Here is a 25747-nt window from a genome sequence, read left to right as displayed (position 1 = left end):
TAAGCTTTGTGGAATGGAACAAGGAAGCCTTGGAACCTCCCAGAGACTATCACCTTGTCTCCATAATGATGTCAAGCTAAATGAAAACTGATTTAAAAATATGACTCTTTTCTCTTATTTTATACTGGTAACACAGTTGATCTGCAAAATATATGCAACCTTGCAACCATTCTCAACAAATGTAAGAAAGGAGATAAAAAGGAAGAGAAGTACATAAAACTGCAAATGGAATGCAAAATGTAACTTTTAGCAGTTTCTCAGGAAGGACTTAATCGCCTGCATATAATTAAGGCATATAGGGTTTGAAGACAGGAAAGCCAAGGGTAATAAGATGCGATTGCAGTCAACTTGAAAAAAGCATTGCCAATGCTTGGAAAGTTGTCATTTGTATTTAAATGTGAAATTCCGTTATATGTCTATAAAGCGTTTATATCACGTTATTGAAAGATGAAAATAGCGAACACTATTTCATCGGCCCCAAAACATCTAAACATGAAAATATTGACCATTCAAAACAGCCGAAACACATACACACAACACAAGCATATCAAACAAACAGCAACCACACACGTACACTTAAATTCCTACATCTAACGCTACACTAAACTAAACATACACTACTATCTACCCACTTACCTTAACCCAAACCCTAACCCTAAGATCCATCACTATTGCACACTCACCTAACCCACGCCCTAACCCTAACTCACTTAAACCACCCCTAACCCTAAAGTCTGTCACTATCGCACACACCTAACCCGCGCCCTAACCCTAACTCACTTAACCCGCCCCTAACCCTAACGTACAAACAATCGCACACTTACCTGAACCCAACCCGTAACTTTCCACCACAGAGCTAAGAATAGCGAAGCCACAGAAATGGCCGACTGAATTCTTTCCCCGAGGAAAGAATTCTCTGTTCTGCAGCTTCGCTATTCTTAGTGTTCGCTGAATAGTGTTCGATATCAGAACATTCAAAGTTTTAATACTTCGATGTTCTGATATAGACCCTCTATAAATGCTGAACCAGTTTGCCAACCTGTGAGTGTAGGAAAAGTGACTAAAGCAAACTGATTTAATGTGGTCTATATCACTTTGTCAAATCACTATTTAGGGAACACCTCGTTGAACAACCATCAGCGAAAACACTAATCCTCCAATTAACTTTTCAGCGAAAACTTTCCTAGGGAAAACTGATGGCAGTCCTCCCTAGAGATAGTAAAAAAAAAAACCTCAAAAAACTTAAAACGTATGCATGTGGGGGGGGCTACGCCCCTCACCCCTTTAACTAAATTTACCAACTCTGAGATCGCACTACTGTGGGGAAAAGGGCAAATTCCAGATTAGTGTTTTCACTGACTAGTTGTTTGACAAAGAGGCATTTGCTAAATGGTGATTCAACAAAGTGATAGGGACCCGATTTAATGTAGTTGCACTTGTTTTTCTTTAGAAAGAAAATGATGTAATCCCTGGGTTTCTGAACAGAAATGATGAACTGAAATGTATGTGCATTTGGGACTTATCTCAGTCTTCTCTTAGTATAACCTATAAGAGCTTGGTACCTCCTACAAGAGCTGTGAAATCTATTTGTGCAATTTTATTAACGTTTGTAATGTATAGCAGTTAGGTCTGGTGCTTCTTTGGTAAGCTAGAATATTTAGTCAACTATAGTCCAGATTCTTCTTTACATATTCGATTGGTTTAGTAGTTACTATGATACTCCTAATGCAGTTGCTGGTTCCTCCGCATATTTAAACTGTATCTGTATTGTCTGACTTAATGTTTAAAGAGTAGTCACTTCAAGATCTTGTGGCTGGTGTGTATTATTTATGCAATCTTATTATCTATAAAGGGGGGTACTGAATAATTTCTGGTAATATAGTTCAGGGCATAGATATCTACCTTCTGAAGTAGGTATACTGCAAATCAAGAGTGGCCTGGGTAGCTTGTGTGCTTGGATCTTTATCTGTATGTAGAGCAGTAGTGGTACTACCATACCAGGAAGAAAGTGTGGGGAATATGGACGACCCACCTATCCCACTGCAAGAAATGCTAATGACCCAAATCACATCCCTAATCTGCTTAACAATCATTTTACAAAGTCAGTATCCAGCCTACTAACTCCAAACAACCCAAACTGCTAACACACCTCATACACTTACCTTCCAACCATTTCTAATTATAGTGAATAAACAGCTTCTGTTAAACTAAAGCCTACCTCTCTAACACCACACAATTTACCAGCTGAACATCTCAAAATAATTGTAGAAGCAATAGCCCTCCCTCTGCCCATCTTAATCAACACTATCAATAAATCCTACTTCTCCTATTACCTTACCACAATTGTGGCAACAACACTGTCATCATCATCATCTATAAACCTATTTCCATATTATCCCCTCCATCTATAATTCTAGAAAAGTGCATACAAATTAATACAGTCAGTCACATCACTCATTTTTCCCTAACATTCTTTTCTCATCATGGTTTCTGACTGTACCGCAGCACCACTACTGGCCAACTCAAATTCACCAACACTGTCAATGTTAGTAGAAATGACGGCAACTTTGTATCAGCCCTCTTCTTTGGTCTGTTAAAAGCTTTCAACACTGACTCCCACTCCATTCTGCTACAAAAGCTCTCTCATTTAGGACTCAACAGTCAAGCTCTGAATTGATTCCAAAGTTCTCTCTCTGACAGATCCCAAGCAGTTAAGTGACAAAATGATCTCACCACATTTCTTCCCATAACAGTAGGAGTTCCCCCAAGACTCTGTTCTTGCCCCCTACTTTAACATTTTCATGAACAATCTAGCTAATACAACCAAAAGTGCCTTGTTAATACAATATGCAAATGACTCCACTGCCCTCTGCTCATCAAAAATCCTAGTTAATTTACAATTAATACCACAAGACTCCATCACTTCAGTTGAAAAATGGCTAAAAAATATCTGAGCTATTTCTCAACCCCCCAAAAAATCAAAACTTATCCTCTTTACTTCTAAACAGCTTCATCCACAAAAGAATAACTTTCCCATTACTTATATAAATAACACAAAAACTGAAGGTGTCCCACATACCAAATTGCTAAGTGTATACACTGCTGAATTTCTAAAATTCTAGTACCATTTACGGGACTCAATTAAAAAAAAAAAATCACCAAAAATTAGGCTCCCTCTACAGAGCCAAACCTTTCCTGACCAACTCTGCAAGGAAACATGTTGCCACTTCTCTCTAATTACTTACATTTCTCTACTCAGCACAAATATTTGGTAACAATTTAATCCATAAATCAGACCAATGCTATAATGAAATTGCTAGATTTGCCACTAACAACCCCTACAGGACTCATCATTTAAAAGCAGTTAAAGAATTAGACTGTCTCAAGCTCCCCCACCATCTCACATATTCTCAACTATTCACAACTTATGACCTCATCTATAAACCAGAAAAATCCCCAACACTTGGTAATCTTATTCAACTGTACACCCTGACTAGGTTCCATCAATCTACCAATAAACTTTATCTGCAAGTCACCAAATCAAACAATATAGCAGGTGATTCTCTCCAAAATCTGGAATGACATTCTGCTCTCCCTTAGACAGGAACACTCCAGACTCTACTTCAAATCAAAGCTAAAATCTTATCTAACTAATAAAAGAATATGTCAGTGCTCCTCTCCTAACACACAATTATAAAGTAAACATTTACTCTTTTAAGAACTTATCCTCTTTGTAATCCATCACAAACTTATCCTCTTTGTAATCCTTCACAGAAGAATCATATACCTACATGAATATATATTCATGTATACGAGCTGCTTCTATAATTCAAAATACCACAAGATTGAATTTCACAAACATGAGACAAAATTATTGGAAATACACAAGTACGAATTCTAAGAAAGCCGAAACTTTGAAACAATGAACCAAGCAATGCGCATGTCCAGAAGGCAATGGAGGATTTCAATGAAAATTGTGGTAAAATCAAGAAAGTCATCTTCTTCGGTGTAAGATAATACGCAAGAGAGGAATTTTTCATGTTAACTGATTGTAAATAGAGATCGCAATACAGTAAGGATCAGGAAATTTACCCTTTTCCCCAATGTAGTGTGATCTTGGAGTTGGTATATATAATTTGCAGGGGGCTGCAAAAATGTTGCAAAAAGTTTTTCTTTTGTTTTAGTTATGTTTACTAATGTAGATATTTGGTCGGCTGTGGTGGTGTATTAGTTAGCGTTGTCACCTCACAGCAAGAGGTTAGATTCTCAGCTGGAGCGCCTTCTGTGCGGAGTCTGCATGTCCTCCCTGTGGTCAAGTGAGCTTTAAAGACATGTAGGTAGGTGCATGTGTGGGTTTGCTTTCTATGAAGGTTGGGTGCCAGGCTGGCAACTCCACTGTTAAACTCCACTGCCAATCAATCTGCAGACCTGTGATCTGCTATGGCGAGCCCTAACTAGGAAAAGCCAAAAGACATTGCTTATTAATGTAGAGATTTGTTTTTCTGTTTGCGCTATGTCCACTGAATTCCTCAGTTGCCTTCCAGACACGCACATTGCTTGCTTCGTTGTTTCAAAGTTTCAGCTTTTTAGAATTCGTAGTTTTATATTTCCAATGTTTTTGTCTCGTGTTTATGAAATTCGATCTTATGGCATTTGAAATTATAGAAGCAGATCCACACACACACACACACACACACACACACACACACACACACACACACACACACACTTCTTCCTATCATTTTACTTTGTTCTCTACCCAGCTTGCCTTCCTTATTTCACATTACTCTTTCATTTACTCTTCCAACACACTGTTTTTCCTTCTTCTTTTTCCTACTGTTTGAATCTCTAACAAGTTTTCGGAATTCATATTTTTCAGCAACTCCTACCAATAATCATTTGTAAAATTTTCTTACATATTTACTCAGTGATTTTTTTATCCAACGTATCTTACTGTGAAATTAAATTTGTATCACTTTTTTGTATGAAATGTCCCTGAAATGTACTTTCTCTGAAATGATCTACCTTCCAAGTTGTGTTAATACTGTACATCTCGATATCCAATTATTGCTGCATCTAATCTTCTATGTGGAGATTTTCTCCTGTGGCTTCCACAGAAAAGGGGGGTCATTAATGTACCCAATCAGACATCCCAGTAAACAACGATAAAAAATATCTGACCAGCCTCTTTTAGGAATTGTGTGTGTGTGTGTTTACATAAAAATAACCTGCTTGAAAAGCAACTGCCCTGGGAAAAGTCCACTGGAGGACACCGTGGTTCATGGATAGAGTGGAGAGAAAAGGAATATGGGGACTATCATCACAAATGGCCATCAAATGTAAGGACTGAATGGCACAAACAGAGTTTGCATCTCACCACTGCCAAACAGATATGTAAGACGACCAAGCTGGCATAGACAGATGGACTCTCAAGTTACACTATTGGTATGGGTAAAGACTGTGCAAAACAGTCGTATTCAATAATCATTTCACAAAATGCAACTTGTCCTCAAAGGTATAAAAGAGATTATCCAGCATCTGCACCTAGACTAGGCTACACACAGGCCACTTGAATTGAATGTATTTCCCTAAAACAGCTTTGTTATAAAAGGTGTGCATATGCTCTCTCAGCAACAACATAAAACAAACACTAGTCTGGTTGTGCACAACAGTCATTTCACTTTTTCAGTAAGTTTAGTTTCGGAAAACAAACAGAAAATGAGCTCTTCCTGCAACTATGCTATAATGTTAGTGGCATAATTGAGAAATTAGTGTAAAGTAAAGAGTCCAGAATGATAACATGTCTAAAGAGGAGATGGTGTCAGCTTTGTGTACAGTGGAAGTATAGCCTGGAAACAGCCTTGAGGTGTGCAGCAGGCAAACAAAGGACAAATCTGTTCCATCCCAGGAAGATGTTAAACCCAACTGAAATTACACTGATTGGCACCTGAGGTGAAGTATCTTGAACACAAAGCAGATCAGCGAATACAACAGCTGGATCTGCAAAGAAAGTTGGCAGAAAACAAGGAGACAGACATGACGCATCAGCAACCTGAATCTAATGTCCACTGCCATACACTCATGGTCTCTCCACAGACTGGGGTATGACTTCTTTCCTTCTAGTTAATATACCAAACCACTTGCATGTTGTCCGATTATATGGCTATTACTCCTGGAGCCAAGAGGTACAGAAAATTCTCCAGTGTTAGAAGGATCAATCTCATCTCTAAGATGCTGATGTGTTGAATGGCTTCAGACTTTTTCCAAATTTCTTGGACCATCTTCCTCTTGAAATGCTCTACTCACTGCAAAGAGGAGGTGTCCATGGTTACTATTACTGATGGAGAGGGTGCGACAAATGGTTTTCCTATTTGAAGGAATGGGATGTCAGCCACCAGTTAAGATGATTCCTGCAAGTCTGAGTCAAAAGTCCAGTGGCTGAATGACAGCCTGTTAGTTGGGACCATTGAGTGGATAACATCCACTGGAGGATCATCATGTGAAATTTTGTGCAGCTGACCACGATGATGGAGGCAGCTGTGAGAGACAGAATTTCTAGGCTGGAGAGTGCTAATGATGACAGACAATCTGGACTGATCATTGAAAGGATGAGAGCCTTTCTGGGGTGAGAGACACTAGGCATGATATTGAGTCCATATGGCATCTGATGAAAGTAATTTGCGGTGAAGGTTGTGGTTGTCATTTTTGCTAACTTGTGGAGACACCTAAAGACAGGCAGAGGTGTAAAAATAGTTTCTGGCTGTTGGTAATGACTCCAGTCATCTAGGTAAGGGAATACACAGATCCCTGTTAGTTGCAGATGAGCTGCAACTACTTCCATGCAGTTGGTGAAGACCTGGTGAGCTGTGGTGAGCCCAAAGGGCAAGGATTTGAACTGATAACGACTGGCCCAGGCTGTAAGCACAGAAAGCACTTAAACTACTTTGAAATATTGGAGATAGATGTTCTGGAAGTCTACAGATCACATCCAGTTGTTTGTCTTGAGGTACAGCAAAACTGTTGCTACTGTGACCATTCTATATGGGTTCTTTTTCACAAACTGGTTTAGGCCACTGACATCTAAAATTGGCCTGAAGTCCTTGCTCTTGTTTGGAATAGACTTCTGACACTTTCTGGTTTCCTGGGACCTCTTGAAGAAATATAGACACCTCCTTTACAGTTTCTTGTATTTGATGGGGTGGAACATTTGGTAGTTGTAGCTTTAAGAAAAATGGTGAAGTGTAGTCTCTGGATATAATAATTTGCACTTGACTATCTTGTGTGATGGCCATCCACTCACTTGGATGAAGTCATAAATGCCACCCTAACTGCCTCCAGACACATACAGGTGGACAAGCCTTCAGGAATATACATAAAAACAAAAAACACTACGTTACCAAAAGTGGTCTCAACAAATGGAGAAATGCAGGAGAAAAGATGAGACGTACCACCAAGGCTGTTGTGAGACAAACATGTCTAGTTAAAAGCTAAATTCTTTAATACAAAACAAGATAAAAAAAACAAGTAGCATAAAGCAAAGTTCAGGGTGGATAAGTGCTAACCAGTGGTTTACTTAAAAAGAAACATATAGCCAATCAGCAAAAACCAGGAACAAGCTGAACCAATGGGCTTATATAAACCAATCATTTAGCATATCAAAATAACCAATAGGGGGCTATCATAAGCAATTTCTTCCAATCAGAGGCATGTCAGTCTCAAAGCCATTCATAATAGCAATTTCTAGTCACAGAAAAAGAAGGACCAATCAACAAAAATCCAGGAACAAGCTACACCAATGAGCTTATCATATAAAACAACCATTTAGCAAAACAAAATGGCCAATAGGAGGGCCATCAGAAGCTATTTCTTCCAATCAGAGGCATGCTAGTCTCAAAGCCCCTTTGCCTCATTTTCAGTACCTCACCGAAAATGGCATCCTCTGGAGGGAAATGAGAGAAAAGTACAGTTTTGTACCTACCATAAATGTAGATGTCCGAACTGGATAGCATCTGCAGTCATAACAACTGGGGTTGTCCTGTCGTCAGGCAGCCCTTCAGTCTTCCAAAGTCCTGATGTCGCACTTCACCCGACATCATCTCTGTTGGTCTGGTATAAAGGCATCAGCATTTTCCTCAGTGTTTCTTGCCCCAGATGCCAGTAGCCCTCTTGGAGGCTAAAATTTGGATAGATGCCAATGTTTCCAAAAGATAGAGGTAAACACAAAAATAAGCATGTATGTACATATATACAAACAAATACACCATAAAAGACTGATGCTATCCAGTTCGGACATCTACATTTATGGTAGGTACAAAACTGTACTATGTCCTTCATGGATGCATCTGCAGTGTAGAATACCATAGCCAACTAGGGAGGAGGATAAAACTAGATTATGATCCCTTGCAGTACAGCAGTGGCAAACCCTGCTCGGGATCTGGAATATAGAGGTAAGTTATAATGCTTGGCAAATGTATGCACAGAGGTCCATAATGTCTTTGGTTGCCACGAAGGCTGTGGTAGTGGCTGTAGAATGAGGTCTTATGTTCTGTGGAATTGGTTTTCCATGGAAGGAGTAACAGAATCGTATGCAATTTCCTATCCATTTGGAGATTGTCTGTTTGAAATAGCTTTTCCTTCCCTTCCTGTTGCATAGGCTACAAAAGTTGGTCAGTCTTTCTGCTATTTTTTGTTCTGTCCGTTGTCTATGTACATCCAAGGTATGCAGTATTCTTTGTAGGTGGATTGCCTGGTTTAAAGACACTCTGGATACCACCTTAGGCATAAATGTAGGATTAGTCCTCATGGACACTCTATCTTGGTGGAAGATTAGGAAGGGTTGCACTGCCATTAAGGCCTGTAGCTCTGAAACCCTCCTTGCTGAAGTAATGCCCAGTAGGAAAGCAGTTTTCCATGACAGGTGTTGTAGGTCCGCTGTTGCTGCTGGTTCAAAGGGTGATAGTGTCAACTTTTCTAGCACAAAGTTTAAGTCCCAAGCTGGCAAAGGTGGTTTCCTTGGAGGTTTTACATTCTTGATTCCTCTGAGGAACTGCCTGAGCAAAGGGTGTGAAAAAACAGGTGGATCAAAGCTGTATTCTGCTGAAATAGCTGATGCATGTATCTTGATGGAAGAGTAGGACAAGCCTGAATGAAGAAGTTCGCCAGATACTCTAGAATGTTAGGCATATCTATGTTTGACACATCTTTTCCTCTTTCAGTACTCCAAATGACAAACCTTTTCCATTTTCCAGCATAGTTCCTTCTTGTTGAAGGTCTTTCAAGAATAATGTCTTTAACTCTCTGAGAAAGTTCTTGCTATGTGATGTTCCATGCAGTCAGTTGCAACGTTTTAGGTTTGGATGTATGATGCTGTAGTTGTTCTGAGTTAGCATCAAAGGCATCAGGGTATTGGCCACATATTGTTCTGAGACATGTTCCTCAGCAGTGGGTACCAGTGTTGTCTTGGCCAGTTTGGAGCTATCAGATTATCCTTTGGGGTTATTCCTTGATTTTTAGTAATACTTTGTGTATCAAGGAAGAGGTGGGAATGCATATGCTGTCAGGCCTTTCCAGCTGAAGATCCACTTTCCATGCCAGTGGGTGTAATGTCCTTGTGCAGAATTTTTGAGCTGGGGATTGAGAGGTGATGCAAATAGATCTATCTGAGGCATTCCCCATTTCTTTGAGATGGTCTTGAAAATGTCCGTGCAGTTTCCATATGTCTGCTAGAATATTTTCTTTTCCGGTACAAACATTGCCTGTAACTGGATGTTGTAGCTGAGTGCCAGGTTCCACAGCTCCAAAGTCATTCTGCATAGGGGTATGAATGAGTGCCTCCTGCTTGTTGATGTACCACATGACTGTGGTGTTGTCTGTCCTTATCATCAACTGGCCCTCTTTGAGAAATGGTCTGAACCTTTGGATTGCCAGTTTTACTGCCAGCATTTCTTTTAGGTTGATGTGCAGGTGAAGTTGATCCTGTGTCCACAATCCTTGCGCATTTGTCCAGCATTGTTGTGATGGTCTCCCACCATAGGAACTCCTGTTTTAAGCATGGAATTAGTGGGATTTCTGTTTCTAGGCTGTGACTGTGTTGGGACCATAAATTCTTTAGGTACCACTGTAGTTTTCTCATATGTAGTCTGGCAAGTGGGACCAGGATTATGCATGATGCCAGCCTGCAGTACTTTTCTTGCTGTTGACTTGTTTCAGTCTGTTTAGTGCCAAGAAGTAAAGAGGAGTTCTTTTGTTTTTCTGCAGTTAGGAATGCCATTTGTTTTACTGTGTCCAATTCAGAATGTCCTTGTTTGGGATGGTATCAGCCTTGACTTTTGTAGATTGACTGTGTATCCCAGTGCTTGTAGCAAGTGGATGACCCTTTGTAAATCTGTTGTCAGCTTGCTTTGTTGTCCCGTATGGGTAAATTTGTATTCCCTGTAGTCTGCAAATGCTGAGAATTGATAGTGCTCTGATCCTGCAAGAAATCTGAGGTATCTTCTGCAGATTGCAGGTATGCCTCCTTGAGATCTAGAGTTACCAGCCAACACTCCTTGCCCAGCATAGAAGTTGCTGTAGGGTCAGCATTTTGAATTTTGGGACAATGATGTATGTATTTAATTGGTCTCCAACTTTTTCCTTTCTTGGGACTAGGAATAGTCTTGAGTAGAACCCCTTTCCTTGCTCTGCAGTTGGCACTTTTTCCACAGCTTTCATGTTTGCTAACTGCATTATCTGTTGTAGAGCCTCTGTTTTTGATTTGGAGGTAGATTTGGCATTCCTCTTTTGATTGGTAAAGTGTGGAAGTGGAACCCTTGATCTATGGTTTGTAAAATCCACTTGTCTTTTGTTATATAGTGCCAGTTTTTGAAAATAAGGTTAACTTCCGCCTAGAGAAGGCTGCTATTTGTTTTAGGATTAAGTCACTGTGGTTGTGTTGATGTAGTGGCAGTGGTTGTGTCTGTGCCTCTGTTGTTACCTTGCCACTGTAGTCCTCTGTAGGCACCTCCTCTGGATTGGTTTCTGCCTCTGTGTTTCTGCCCTTTGAGATCTTGTGGAGTCAGGAAAGGACCAATTTTGGCAGGCCAGTTCCTGCTAAACCTTGGGGTTGAACCTGCAAGAAATCTTTAATTTTGCCTTTTCTTCCATTTTCTTCATAACCTGCTGGGCAGGTGTACCAAACAAACTTATCTTATCCATAGGAGCATCTAGTAACTTTGCTTTAACATGTTCCTTTAGCCATGCATGCCTTCTTATCACTGTGCCAGTCATGGCTGGTCTAAATGAAGCCTCCAGTGCATCATAGCCACATTTTAAGGAATGGTTACTAACCTGTTGTATGTTATTTACCATTTCTAATACATATTTCTTATCAAGAGATTCATCAGTGGTTAGCTTTTAGTTAACTGATCAAGCATAAACTCTTGGTATTGTATCATGTGAAACTGACAGTTTAAAGCTCTAGCTGAGAGAGTAGCTGAAGTGTAGACCTTTTGCCCCATCTGTCTAATGACCTTGCTTCCCTTTCAGAAGGAATAGGGTTTTAGCTATGGGACCCTGGGATATAGTTTCGGGTCTGCAAGAGGGGCCTGTTAAAGGTGGTGATGAGTGTCTGGCACCCTGTAAAATCTGTCTGGTTTGGCAGGGGCTGGAGGTAAAGAATCTGGAGCAGAGCAGACATCATTGAAAGCATCATCCACCACAGAGAGAACAGGAGGTATAGCTAAGGGCCTGTGTTGTGGAAGGTGCAGTTTCTGGAGTCTGAAAAATCCTGTTGCTGACATTGGAACTGCTCTCGATGGCATGTAAGGTTTCAAAGGAAAATTCTTCTGGTGGGGAAGCAGCTGGAATGGATTCTTCAGCATCAGAGTCTTCAAAATTAGAGAAAGGAGCCTCTGGCTGATCAGTTATGTCTGATTCATCGGCTGAATCATCAGATGACACTGGCTCAGGTCACTTCGCTGGGGGCTGAGAGGCCCTGTCTGGGTGAGATTGAGATCCTCTAATTAATGAAATTAAATCTTCTGCCAGAGTAAGCATTTGAGAACTAGAGGAGGGCCTGGTTGAGGGGTTTACAGGCACTGATTTAGTAGTCTTGGCTGCTTTAGCCCTGGCGAAGGCCTTAATGGACATGGCTGGAGACATCCAAGGGAATGGTGTCTGATAAGTCAGTGGCAACCACCGTAGTGGGTATAATAAGGGCCGATTCAAGAATGGTAGCAGGGGCCTCAGTTGTAGAGATAGAGTCAGCTGTACTTTGATCAGTTTTCTAACCATGGTTTCAGGAGGATCCAAAATGTTCAGCAAGCACAGGCGAACAGGCTGAACAAGGCAGACAGTAAGAGTGGAAATACAGGTTAAACAATTATTAACTGGAATCCGGCCGACTGAAGGGCTGCCTGACGACAGGACAACCCCAGTTGTTATGACTGCAGATGCATCCATGAAGGACATCCCTCTCTTTGTCAAAATCTGTATATGGAGATGGGGACTCTGAGGGGTGAGTCTAGGTTCTTCCTCTTGTTTCACTTCTTCCTAAGGGGACTTGGAGGAGAGTCACCTAAATTCTCTTGGGAAGAAGGCATTCCAGATCTACTCATCACAGGCCTATAAGAACCACTGTCCCCAAGAAGCACTAATAAAGTGTGGTCCAAAGTCCTTGCTTCAATGGTGTCATGGGACAAAACCAATGTATGCTGCACCTGCCGCAGCAAAGTATCAAGTAGCAGTCTCCTCTACATCAAAAGGTTGCCAGATGTACAACACACTCCAGCTCCCTCTTGCCCAGTTATTAAGGTCCTGTTTCTCTGCCCTGCCACAACCCTCATCCATTATCTTGCAGTCCGTGTGTGGTCCAAACTGTAGCAACTGCTTGGTACAATGTAGCAAGCAGCTGTTACAGTTTAAATATAAAAAAAAACAAAAAAATCTCTTTTTTTTTTTTTTAACTAAAACCTGTGCAGGCAGGGTGTAAACTGTAGCAGACAGTTGCTACAGTTAATACTCTACCTGCACAGAGTGCTACAGTGCTCAGGTTTTATTTAAAGAAAAAAATCTTTCTTTTAAACTGCAGCATGCAGAGCTAAAGCGCTAATGTTTTACTTAAAAAAATTCCTTCTTAAAACTGTTGCAAACAGCTGCTACAGTTTACACTCTATCTGCATGGAGCACTATAACGTTCAGGTTGTTTTTTTTTTACTTTTAAACTATAGCAAGCAGTTGTTACCGTTTAGACCACACAAGGAGCGCTACAGAGATCAGGTTTGACCTCAGTTGTAATACCTACTTTTAATAGATGGTATTGCATTACAGATTTAGATCAGCTGACTGTGCCCCCCAAAATTTTGCACTTGGGGCAGATGCACCTCTTGCCCCATCCTAGCTACGCTACTATACGAAGAGAATATGCAGAACCAAATTTTAAAAAATCCCAACTAAAACAACTTGTATACAACACACAAAAAAATTCACAACTTCTACCCACCACCACAACAAATATTAACTATACAAACACAAAACATACATTCATGGGGAAGGCTTGCCCTTGACAATTGCACACCCCTTGCAACTTATATATACTAACTCTGAAATCACTCAGCTGTAGAGAAGGAGAAAGGGAAAGAGAAAAGTCCTAATCTTTGCTATACAGAAATCTCACACAGTCTCTTTGTAATATCCAAAATATAATTTCCAAGAGTGCTGGCAGAATGACCTCATCTGGTCATCCAACTCAAAGTTCTCACAGCATTCCCCTTTGAAGCTGAGACAGGAAGTTAGCACAGATGGCCACAATACACATTCAAATGTTTATGGCAGTAGCCTTCCCTCTTTTCACTGAGATAATGAACAAAGGCTCCTCTCCAGATCCAGCAGATCTAGTCCTATTCATCACTGTGAGGTGGCTTTTAATTGCTTAACAGCTCATTTACATTTCCCTTATTTTTCTTTAAATTTAAACTCTGCTGTGCCAGTATCCACTATTAAAACATATACATTTAATTCAGCTACCAAAATACATGTACATTTCTCTTCATTTAAGCAGGGTGCACTGTTGATACATTTCAAACAAATCAGTTTGACATGCAAAGGACATATCGTTCTTTACAAAACTCCAGCTGGCTATGCTGGCACTTGCCCATATTAACACATCTCCTAACAAAACAAAATTGTAAGAATTAACCACAACCAACAATAACCTATGGGAAAACTTAAGTCAAACACACTTATAAAATTTAAATTATTGGTATAACATATACAAATGAACCCAATAAGACAGAGGGAAGAAACACATTCTGTTGCAATAATCATATTACTCAAAAATTCACTGTTATGGTCTGGCAGGTGTACTCTAACAACTGCATTAACTACATCGTAAGGACCACTGCTACCTCGACTCATGTAGAAAATCAAACAGTGAATCCTCAGTTATCATTTACATGCAAAAACAGACCAACATTTACAACTACTGGGTCTGCCAGGTGGATTAAACTTATTCTTGTGGATTTTCGGAAGACAGTAAAAAACTGTCAACTCACTATCACTAGAATTAAATCTCCTTTCCAAATTAACACGAGAAAACTAACCCAATCGTAAGCCCTTTTTCATAAGTATCCCAAAATCTGCCATGGGTTTCTTATATTCACTTGTAAGGCTTTCCTTGTATGTCTTTTGGTCCTGTAGATGTACCATGCAGATTTGAAAATACTGTTGAACATTCACAACCACTATCTTATTGCCTTTATCTGAAGGTTTAATAACAATTTGATCATTTTTAGCCAAAAGTTGTAACTCCTTCCATTCCTAAACAGTCAAATTACATCTAATCATGTGCTTATTCTGCATAAAATCATTGTAAGCACATTCTATTGCAAAATTAAGCATATGAAAACATTATTTAATCCCTTCATGTTTATATGGAGGGATAAAATCACTTTTATACACAATCACTTGGTATAAAAAAAGTATAGTTGTGTACACTTACCATAAATGTAGATGTTCGAGTGTATTCACTGTTGCAGTCATTACAATTGGGTTATCCTGCTGGCAGGCTGCCCTCAGTTGGCCTGAATTCCAAAGTCTTGGTCCGGCATCGGTTGCTGTCGCCTCTTCCCTGATGTCAGAGCGTCAGGGGTATAAAAGATGCAGCAGACACCATTTTCTTCAGTTTTTCTTGGCCCAGATGTCAGGTGCCGCCAAAAGTGTAGGCTAAAAAATATGTTAATAAAACATACATGCACCAAAGTATATTTTATCTTCATCTACAAGCAAATGCACCACATAGGTTGTATAGATTAGAGAAGTACAGATAAGTTCCAGCAAAAGTAAGAGGGATGGAAGATGGGTAACCTGGACTGCAACAGTGAATACACTTGAACATCTACATTTATGGTACGTGTACACAACTGTACTATGTTCTTCGTGTTTCACTGTTGCAGTCATTACAATTGGGTTGAATCCCAAAGCTAAGGTTGGGAGGCGGGAGCTAAATAGCATTAAGGGCAGCTATGAGGCCCTGCAGAACTGCAGTGGCAAAGCCTGCCCTGGACTTAGAGTGGTAAATGATGGTGCTTTGTAAAGGTGTACACTGAACTCCAGGTAGTAGCCTCTAAAATCTCTTTGGTTGGTACTCCCCTGAGGAAGGCTGCTGCTCTGGTTGAATGAGACCTAATGCCCTTAGGCACTGGCCTGTCATGTTGTGAATAGCAGAAACGAATGCAGTAGCCTATCCACTTTGAAATAGTCTGCTTTGAGATAGCCTTTCCTTGTAATCCTGCAGCATATGCCACTAGTAATTGCTCTCTCTTTCTGAAAACTTTGGTTCTGTCCAAGTAGAATCGAAGCTGTCCGTGTATGTCCAAAGAATGCAGAATTCTCTCCCCCTAGGCCAGTCTAGGGCAAATAGTATCATTTTTGGCTTCTCCTGTCTGCCCTTTAGGAGTAGCTTGGAGAGGAGAGGCAGTGGGGGAAAGGCATATACTGATAGGTTTTTCCAGCTGAAAGTTAGGGCATCCACTTTCCATGCTTGTCTGTGATAAGTCCTTGTGCAGAATCTTTTTAGTTGGTAGTTGAGAGGGAAGGCAAATAGATCTATGTCCGGGCATCCCCATTTCCTTGTTATCATGCTAAAGACTTGTGGATCCAGCTGCCTCTCGTGGGGATCCATGAGGTTTCTGCTTAGTTCATCTGCCAGAGTATTTTTCCTTCCTGGCAGGAATTGTGCCTGCGGATGTACTTGGTAAGTCAATGCTGTGTCCCACAAAGTCATGGCTAATCTGCAAAGGGGGTAAGAATGTGTGCCCCCTGCTTGTTTATATACCACATGACCGTGGTGGTGTCTGTCTTTATCAGTAGTTGTTCCGGATGAAGTAGGTCCTTAAAGGCTGTAAAGGCATTCTGAACAGCTAGCATCTCCTCTTGATTGATATGTAGATGCATTTGGGTTGAGGACCATGTGCCCTGAATGCATCTTCCTGCCATGTGGGCCCCCCAGGCATAGTCTGATGCATCCGTTGTTAGTGTCTGCCTGGGTGGGGGTAATGTGAATGGCTGTCCCTTGTTTTGGCGACAAGCCTTTGCCCACCATCGAAACTCCTGTTGTAGGCAGGGAATGAGAGTAATCATTGTTTCCAGGCTGTGGCAATGTTGAGTCCAAACACTTTTTAGGTACCACTGAAGTTTCCTCATATGTAGTCTTGCATATGGAATTAGTAGGATGCAGGATGCTATAAAGCCCAAAGCCTGCAGAATTTTTCTTGCAGATAACTGGGCCTTTGTTGTCAACATTTTGAAATAGATAGTCAGTTGCCTTTGTTTGTCTGGCGTGACATAAGCCATCTGGGCAGTTGTATTTAAGCTTGCACCCAGGAATATTATCTCTTGAGAGGGTACTAGTTTTGATTTCTTTTCGTTGACTGTGTACCCTAGGCATGTTAGAAGTCTTTTCACAAACGCCAGATGCTGTAGAAGAATGTCCTTGTTCTCTGCTTGAATTAGACAGTCATCCAAGTAAGGATATATTTGTATTCCTCTTTGTCTGTAGAATGCAATTATTGGTGCCAGGCACTTTGTAAAGACCCTGGGCGCAGTAGATAAGTCAAAGGGCAGTGCAGAGAATTGGTAATGCATTGAGCCAGCCTTGAATCTGAGGTATCTTCTGCATAATTGTCTGATTGGGACATGCAGGTATGCCTCTTTTAGGTCTAGAGTCACCAGCCAAGCGTTCTTGCCCAGCATGGGAAGAAGCTGCTGCAAAGTCATCATCTTGAATTTTGGTACATCCCGGTATGTGTTCAGAATAGATAGGTCCAGTATTGGTCTCCAGGCCTTGTCCTTTCTGGGTACCAAAAACAGTCTTGAGTAAAATCCTTGTCCTTGCTCTTGGTCTGGTACTTGTTGAATGGCCCCCATGTTCATGAGGGATGACACTTGTTTTTGTGCCTCTGCCCATTGATTTTTTGGCAGATCTGGCCAGCCGTTTGCCTTTGGCAGGGTATGAAAATGGAACTTGTACTCTTGTGACACGATATTTAGAACCCACTTGTCCTGGGTTATAATGTGCCAATTTTGAGAAAAAAGTGCTCATTTTCCCCCTAAGGGTGCTGCCAGGAGATAAGTGCTTGGTGCAGGCAGGGGGAAGTCATTGGGACTGTTTCCTGTATGGTTGTGATTTGTCTTCTCCAACTTTGAAGGTAGAAGCACCCCATTGCTTTGACCTGTAGGAACCTTGTGCCTGGGATCTGCCTCTAGGGCATCTGGATCTGCCCCTTTGAGGTCTGTCTGACACAGGAAAGGACCAATTCTTTGTAGGCCAGTGTCTACTAAACCTAGGTGGCTGTACTTGTAAAAAATATTTGACAGTTTGCATAGATTTAGCTTTGTCCTCCATTTTCTTTAACACTTCCTCTGCCTTAACACCAAACAAAGTATCATGCTGTAAAGGTGCATCTAATAATTTTAATCAGGCAGATTTTGTTCCTTTAACCAAGCATGCCTCCTAATTACAGAACCCGTAACTGCGGCCCTGCAGGAGGCCTCCAAAGAATCAAAACCACATTGCAAAGTATGCTTTCCAACTTGTTCAGCTGCATGCAATAAATCCTGCATTTCCTTGTTTTCTGCACATTCAGAGTTTAATAACATTTTCTGTTTAAGCAATTCCATGACATGTTGCTGGTATTTGAGCATATGAAACTGACAGTTTAAGGCCCTTATAGCCAAAGTAGCAGATGTGTAAACCTTTTTCCCCATCTATCCAGTGCCCTAGAATCTCTGTCAGAGGGGGTGGGGTTTTTTGCAGCGGAAGCCTTAACTCCTTTGGGACCCTGTGAAATAGTTTCTGGGTCTGCAGCAGGGTTTTTAAAAAGGAATTTATGAGACTCAGGAACCCTGTAATATCTGTCAGGCTTAACAGGAGCTGGAGGTAAGGTGTCAGGGGTAAGACTAGACTCCGAAAACACATGATCTACAATATCTAACACAGGTGGAATGGCTAGTGGCCTGTGTTGAGGTAGTAAAAGGAAATCCCTGAGCCTCCTTTTAGATTCTGAAAAATCTTGGCTCTCCCAGTAGAAATGCTCCCTCATGGTATGCAAGGTTTCCCCAAAAGAGTAGTCCTCTGGAGGAGAAGCTGAAGGTATAGATTCTTCAGCATCAGAATCCTCATAGGGGGGAAAATAATATTCCTGATCAGAAGAGGAATCAGAAGAAATAGAAACCTGATCTGAAGATTCATAGTCAGTCTCTTGGCCTAGGCCTCTTATCAGGAGGGGGATGGGAACCCCTGATCAAGGTAATTAAGTCTTCAGCCATTTTGAGCATCTGTTTTTTGGGCATAGAGGCCTGACCACGTGGCTCTTGAGCTTGTTTCTTTGCTTTAGAAGGTGCTTTAGTCTTTGACTTTGAAGCTGAGGTTGGTTTAATGTAAAGATGTTTAGGTCTGAATACACCCTCAGAAGCTGGTGCCTGCTCAGCGGCTCCAGACCCATCTGAAGGAATAGTATCCGAGGCTCCAATACCTTGAGTTTCCAGCGGCATGGCCGACTCCACATGGGAGTCAGTAGTGGCCTGCGACTCTAAAGTAGCAGGTGTCAGGGGCTGCGAAAGCGCCTCACTGAGAACTGGCGACTGGGCCTCGGTTGTCTATCTTTTTCTTCGTGTTTTTTGTGAACACCGGTAGTCGGATGGCTATCCGATGACATTTTATAATTAAATCTGCGCCCAAAAAAGTTTAATGCAAAATCATACCGATGCTTAATAGTGCGTTGGTTAAATCTAGCACAAAACCGACAACCAGAAATGTTGTGATCAGGGCCTAGGCAAGGAATACAGTAAGAATGAAAGTCCTTATGAGGTATTTGCTTCCCACAAGAAATACAATTATTTACTTTTTCTGACATCGGTCTGGAGCAAGAAAAAAGTTTCCCCAACGAGGTACTTAGCTTTATTGAAGACTTTGGATCTGAAACTCGAACATGAAAATCTCAGGAGTCGGCTGACCGGCACTTGCGAATTGCTTCTGCTTCGGGCACCGTGCAGCAAGAAAGACTAAAGAAAATGGCGTTGGCCGCATCTTTTATACCCCTGATGACCTGACGTCAGGGAAGGGGTGATAGCAGCCGAAGCAGGACCCAGGACTTTGGAATTCAGGCCAACTGAGGGCAACCTGCCAGCAGGATTACCCAAATGTAATGACTGCAACAGTGAAACACGAAGAACATCTGTACTATATTCTTCGTGTTTCACTGTTGCAGTCATCACACTTGGGTTGATTCCCAAAGCTGAGGAAAGGTGGAGGCAGTCAAGTAATAGTAGGGCTGGCTAGTAGGCCTTGTAAGACTGCTGTGGCAAATCCAGCTCTGGATTTAGAAAAGACAGGTAAGTGGCAATGCTTGGTGAAGGAGTGCACAGAACTCCAGGTTGCAGCTTCCAGGATGTCCCTGTTAGAGACTCCCCTGAGAAATGCTGTAGAGGTTGAGGTAGCCCTAGCGGAATGAGTTCTGATCTCCTGTGGGGTAGGTTTTCTGTGGTGTTTGCAGCAGAAATGGATGCAGTGTGCTATCCATTTGGAAATGGTTTGCTTTGAAATGGCCTTGCCCTCTGCCCCTGTAGCAAAGCTGACTAGCAGCTGGTCAGATTTTCTGAAAGGATTCGCCCTGTCAAGGTAGAACCTGAGTTGTCTGTGTACATCCAAAGAGTGCAGGATCCATTTCCCTTTATTCTAAGGATTAGGGAAAAAGGCTGGTAAATGGATGGATTGATTTAGAGCCACATTGGACACCACCTTGGGCATAAAAGATGGGTTAGTCCTGAGGGAAACCCTGTCAGCATGGAAAATAATGAAGGGTTCCACAGCCATTACTGCCTGTAACTTAGACACTCTTCTTGCTGAAGTGATGGCTACAAGTAAGGCTGTTTTCCAAGAGAGGAATTTTAACTGTGCTATAGCAGCAGGCTTAAAAGGGCATGAGCTTCTCTAGTACAAAGTTAAGGTCCCAGGCAGGGGGGAGCTCTCCTCAGGGGTCTTAAATTTTTAGCTCCTCTAAAGAACTGTTTGACCAGAGAGTGAGAAAAGAGAGGTGGCTCAGTATTATAATGAGCTGAGATGGCCGAGGCATGACTCTTAATAGAAGAGGAAGACAGGCCTTTGTGGAGCAGCTCTGCTAGGTAATCTAGGATTTGAGGAAAGGTGGGCATGGCTGTGTCCTCCTTTCCTTGAGACTGACTCCAAGAACAGTATCTTTTCCATTTTCTAAATAGGTTTTCCTAGTACTAGCCCTTCTGGCCTCAAGGATGACATCCAGCACCTGTTTGCTGATTGTTGCTGGTGGTGTATTCAGGGAATAAGCCAGGCTGCAAGGTTCACGGTTTGCAGCTGAGGATGCAAAATCTGTCTCTCCTGCTGGGACAGCAGGGAGGGGGTCTGATGTAGGTGACAGGGTGTCACTGCTGCCAGACTGCATAGGAGTGGGTACCAGTGCTGGTAGGGCCAGTCCGGTGCAATAAGGATTGTCCTTGGTTTGTCCTGTTTGATCTTGAGTAGTACTTTTGAGAGGAGGGGAAGAGGGGGAAAGGCATAAATTGAGAGGTTTTCCCATGTAAAGGATAGGGCATCCACTTTCCATGCTTGGTTGTAGGGATTTCTGGTGCAAAATTTGCTCAATTGATGGTTTTGGGGGGAGGCAAAGAGGTCTACCTCTGGTGTCCCCCACCTGTGGGTTAGAAGTTTGAATGGGTTGGGTTCCAGTTTCCACTCGTGTGGGTCCAGTAGATTTGGTCCAGTAGATTTCTGCTTAAGTCGTCTGCCAGTGAATTTTGTTTATATGGCAGGAACTAAGCTTGCAAGGGCACTTGGTTGCTCAAGGCTGTGTGGCACAGAGCCATGGCTAACCTGTAGAGTGAGTAGGAATGAGTTCCCCCCTGCTTGTTTATGTACCAAATAACTGTGGTGTTGTCTATCTTTATCAGTTGTTGTCCTGGAAGGATAAGGTATTTGAAGGCTGTCAGAGCATTCTGTACAGCTAACATTTCTTTTTGATTGAGATCTTCTTCTTCTTTCGGCTGCTCCCGTTAGGGGTTGCCACAGCAGATCAACTGTTTCCATTTCCTCCTGTCCTCTGCATCTTGTTCTGTCACACCAACCACCTGCATGTCCTGTCTCACCACATCCATAAACCTTATCTTAGGCCTTCCTCTTTTCCTGTTACCTGGCAGCTTCATCCTTAGCATCTTTTTCCCAATATACTCTGCATCCCTCCTCAGCATGTCCAAACCAACGTAATCTTGCCTCTCTGGCTTTGTCTCCAAACCTTCCAACCTGGGCTGACCCTCTAATATACATATTCCTAATCCTGTCCATCCTCGTCACACCCAGTGCAAATCTTAACATCTTCAACTCTGCCATGTCAAGCTCTGACTCCTGCCTTTTTGTCAATGCCACTGTCTCCAACCCATATAACATAGCTGGTCTCACTACCCTCTTGTAGACCTTCCCTTTCACTCTTACTGGTACTTGTCTGTCACAAATCACTCCTGACACTCTTCTCCACCCACTCCATCCTGCCTGTACTCTCTTCTTCACCTCTCTTCCACACTCACCATTACTCTGAACTGTTGATCCCAAGTAATTAAACTCATCCACCTTCGCCACCTCTACTCCCTGCATCCTCACCATTCCTCTATCCTCCCTCTCATTCACACACATATATTCTGTCTTAGTCCTGCTGACCTTCATTCTTCTTCTCTCTAGAGCATATCTCCACCTCTCCAGGGTCTCGTCTAGCTGTTCCCTACTCTCACTACAGATCACAATGTCATCTGCAAACATCATAGTCCACTAGGACTCCTGTCTGATCTTGTCTGTCAACCTGTCCATCACCACTGCAAATAAGAAAGGGCTCAGAAATGATCCTTGATGTAATCCCACCTCCACCTTAAACGCATCTGTCACTCCCACTGCAGACCTCACCGCTGTCACACTACCCTGGTACATATCCTGTACCACTCTTACATACTTCTCTGACACTCCAGACTTCTTCATACAATACCACAACTCCTCTCTAGGCACCCTGTCACATGCTTTCTCTAAATCCACAAAGACACAATGCAACTCCTTCTGACCTTCTCTATACTTCTCCATCAACACTCTCAGAGCAAACATCGCATCTGTAGTGCTCTTTCCTGGCATGAAACCATACTGCTGATCACTAATTACCACCTCCCTTCGTAACCTAGCTTCCACTACTCTTTCCCATAACTTCATGCTGTCACTGATGAGTTTAATCCCTCTGTAGTTACTACAGCTCTGCACATCACCCTTATTCTTAAAAATCGGTACCAAAACACTTTTTCTCCATTCCTCAGGCATCCTCTCACTTTCTAGGATTTCATTAAACAATTTAGTTAAAAACTCCACTGCCATTTCACCTAAACACCTCCATGCTTCCTCAGGTATGTCATCTATACCAACAGCCTTTCCGTTCTTCATCCTCTTCATAGCTATCCTTACTTCCTCCTTGCTAATCCACTGCACTTCATGATTCACTATCCGCACATCATCCAACATCCTCTCCCTCTCATTCTCTTCATTCATCAACCCCTCAAAGTACTCTTTCCATCTGCTCAACACACTCTCCTCACATGTGAGTACATTTTCCTCATTATCCTTTATCACCCTTACCTGCTGCACATCTTTACTAACTTGGTCCCTCTGTCTAGCCAATTGTTACAGGTCCTTTTCTCCCTCCTTAGTGTCCAACCTTTTATACAACTCTTCATATGCATTATCCTTAGCCTTCGTCATCTCTCTCTTTGCCATGCACCTCATCTCCTTATACTCTTGTCTACTTTCTTCATCTCTTTGACAATCCCACTTCTTCGCCAACCTCTTTCTCTGTATACTCTCCTGTACTTCTTCATTCCACCACCAGGTCTCCTTGCCCTCCTTCCTCTTTCTAGAAGTCACACCAAGCACCTTTCTAGCCATCTCTCTTACTAGCTCTGCTGTAGTTACCCAGCTATTTGGTAACTCTTCACTGCCACCCAGTGCCTGTCTTATCTCTTCCCTGAACATCACCTCACAATTACCCTTTTTCAGTTTCCACCATTTGATCCTTGGTGCTGCCCTCACACTCATCCTCCTCTTCTTGATCACCAATGTCATCCTAAAAAACACCATCCTATGCTGCCTAACTACACTTTCTCCTGCCACCACTTTACAGTCTCCAATCTCCTTCAGACTGGCCCTTCTACATAAGATATAATCCACCTGTGTGCATCTTCCTCCACTCTTGTATGTCACACAATGCTCCTCCCTCTTGTTAAAATATATATTCATTACAGCTATGTCCATCCTTTTCGCAAAATCCACTACCATCTGACCTTATGCATTCCTTTGATTAACATCATACCTACCCATCACTTCCTCATCCCCTCTGTTCCCTTCACCAACATGCCCATTGAAATCTGCTCCAATCACCAGTCTCTCACCCTTGGGTACAGTCATCACCACTTCATCCAACTCACTCCAAAATGTTTCTTTCTCATCCATCGCACACCCAACTTGTGGAGCATATGCACTAACAACATTCATCATTACACCATCAATTTCCAGCTTCATAAACATCACTCTATTCGACACTCTTTACCTCCAAAACACTCTCAGCACACTGTTCCTTCAGGATAATGCCTACGCCATTTCTCCTCCCATCCACACCATGATAAAACAATTTGAAACCTCCTCCGATACACCTAGCCTTGCTCCCCTTCCATCTGGTCTCTTGCACACACAATATACCAACCTTCCTTCGGTCCATCATATCAGCTAGCTCTCTCCCTATACCAGTCATACTGCCAATAGTCCTGGGCTCCATTTGCATTGAATGCATTTGCCAGCCATGTGAGCCCCCCATGCATAGTCTGATGCATCTGTTGTCAGGGTTTGGGCGGTGAGGGGTTGAGTGAAAGGGAGCCCTTTGTTGTGGTTGCAAGTCTCTGCCCACCAAAGGAACTCTGCCCTTAGACAAGGAATAATAGGAATAATTGTTTCCGGGTCCTGAGAATGTTGGCACCAGAGACTTTTTAAGAACCACTAAAGTTTCCTCATATGCAGTCTTGCATATGGAATTAGTAGAACGCATGAGGCCATGAACCCTAGGGCTTGCAGCATTTTTCTTGCAGATAGCTGGGTTATGGTGGCCATTAGTTTGAAGTAGTTTGTCAAATAAACCTGCTTTTCTGGAGTAAGGAATGCCATCTGGGAAGTTGTGTTCAAGCTTGCTCCCAGGAATACAATCTTTTGGCTGGGCACCAGATGTGATTTCTTTTCACTGATGGTGTACCCTAGAGAAGTTAGAAGTCTCTTTACAAATGCCAGGTGCTGAAGTAGCAATTTCTGACTGTCCAACTGAATCAGGCAATCATCCAAGTACGGATACATTTGAATTTTTCTCTGCCTGCAGTATGAAATGGCTGGAGCCAGGCACTTTGTGTATACCCTGGGAACAGTACATAAGCCAAAGGGAAGTGCAGAGAAGCGATAGTGCATACAGTCTGCCCTGAAACGTAGATATTTCCTGCAAGATTCCCTTATGGGGATGTGCGGATACGCTTCTTTTAGGTCTAGGGTGACTAGCCAGGAGTCTTTGGCTATCATAGGAAGCAGCTTTTGTAGTGTACGCATTTTGAATTTTGGGACCCCCAGGAAGGTGTTGAGAATGGAAAGGTCCAGGATAGGGTGCCAAGAGCCCTCTTTTCTGGGCACCAGGAACAGTCTGGAGAAGAAACCCTGTCCTCTTTGCTCTATTGGAACAGGTTGACTAGCCCTGATACTGAGAAGAGAAAGTACTTGCTTTTGAGCCTCTGCTCACTGGTTTGGAAAAAGGTCTGGCAACCCGCTTGGGGTTGGCAGTGAGTGGAAGTAGAATCTGTATCCCTGGGATACAATGTTTAGGACCCATCGGTCCTGGGTAATGGACATCCAAGTTTTTTGCATGCAGGGCGAGTTTTCATCCTAGGGGTGCAAGTACTTGAGCATGGCTGGGAAGGATGATAGACAAGTCATTGTGAATTTTTTCCATAAGGGGGTGGTTACCACTCCCTGTTTTTGAGGGGGGAGCACTCCATTGTATAGATCTCTGTGTACCCTGAGACAGTAGCCTTGGTGGTCTGTTGCCCCTGGGTTTGGGCTAAGAAAACCTCGTAGGTACTGGAAAGGACCAGTTCTCTGAAGGCCGATGCCTACTGAATCTAGGTGGCTGTA

The 25747-nt window shown here is 42.3% G+C and overlaps 1 protein-coding gene across 1 annotated transcript in view; it reads right to left on the bottom strand.

The window, feature by feature from the left end:
- Nucleotides 1–25747, bottom strand: part of ZER1 (zyg-11 related cell cycle regulator) — a 1037134-nt gene that overhangs the window by 657430 nt on the left and 353957 nt on the right. The gene's annotated exons all lie outside the window — the stretch shown is intronic.

The sequence above is a fragment of the Protopterus annectens genome, chromosome 16.part0, assembly GCF_019279795.1.
Source record: "Protopterus annectens isolate FY-2018-M chromosome 16.part0, PAN1.0, whole genome shotgun sequence".
In the NCBI taxonomy this organism is placed as follows: Eukaryota; Metazoa; Chordata; order Ceratodontiformes; family Protopteridae; genus Protopterus; species Protopterus annectens.
This window is presented reverse-complemented; position numbering and strand designations above follow the sequence as displayed.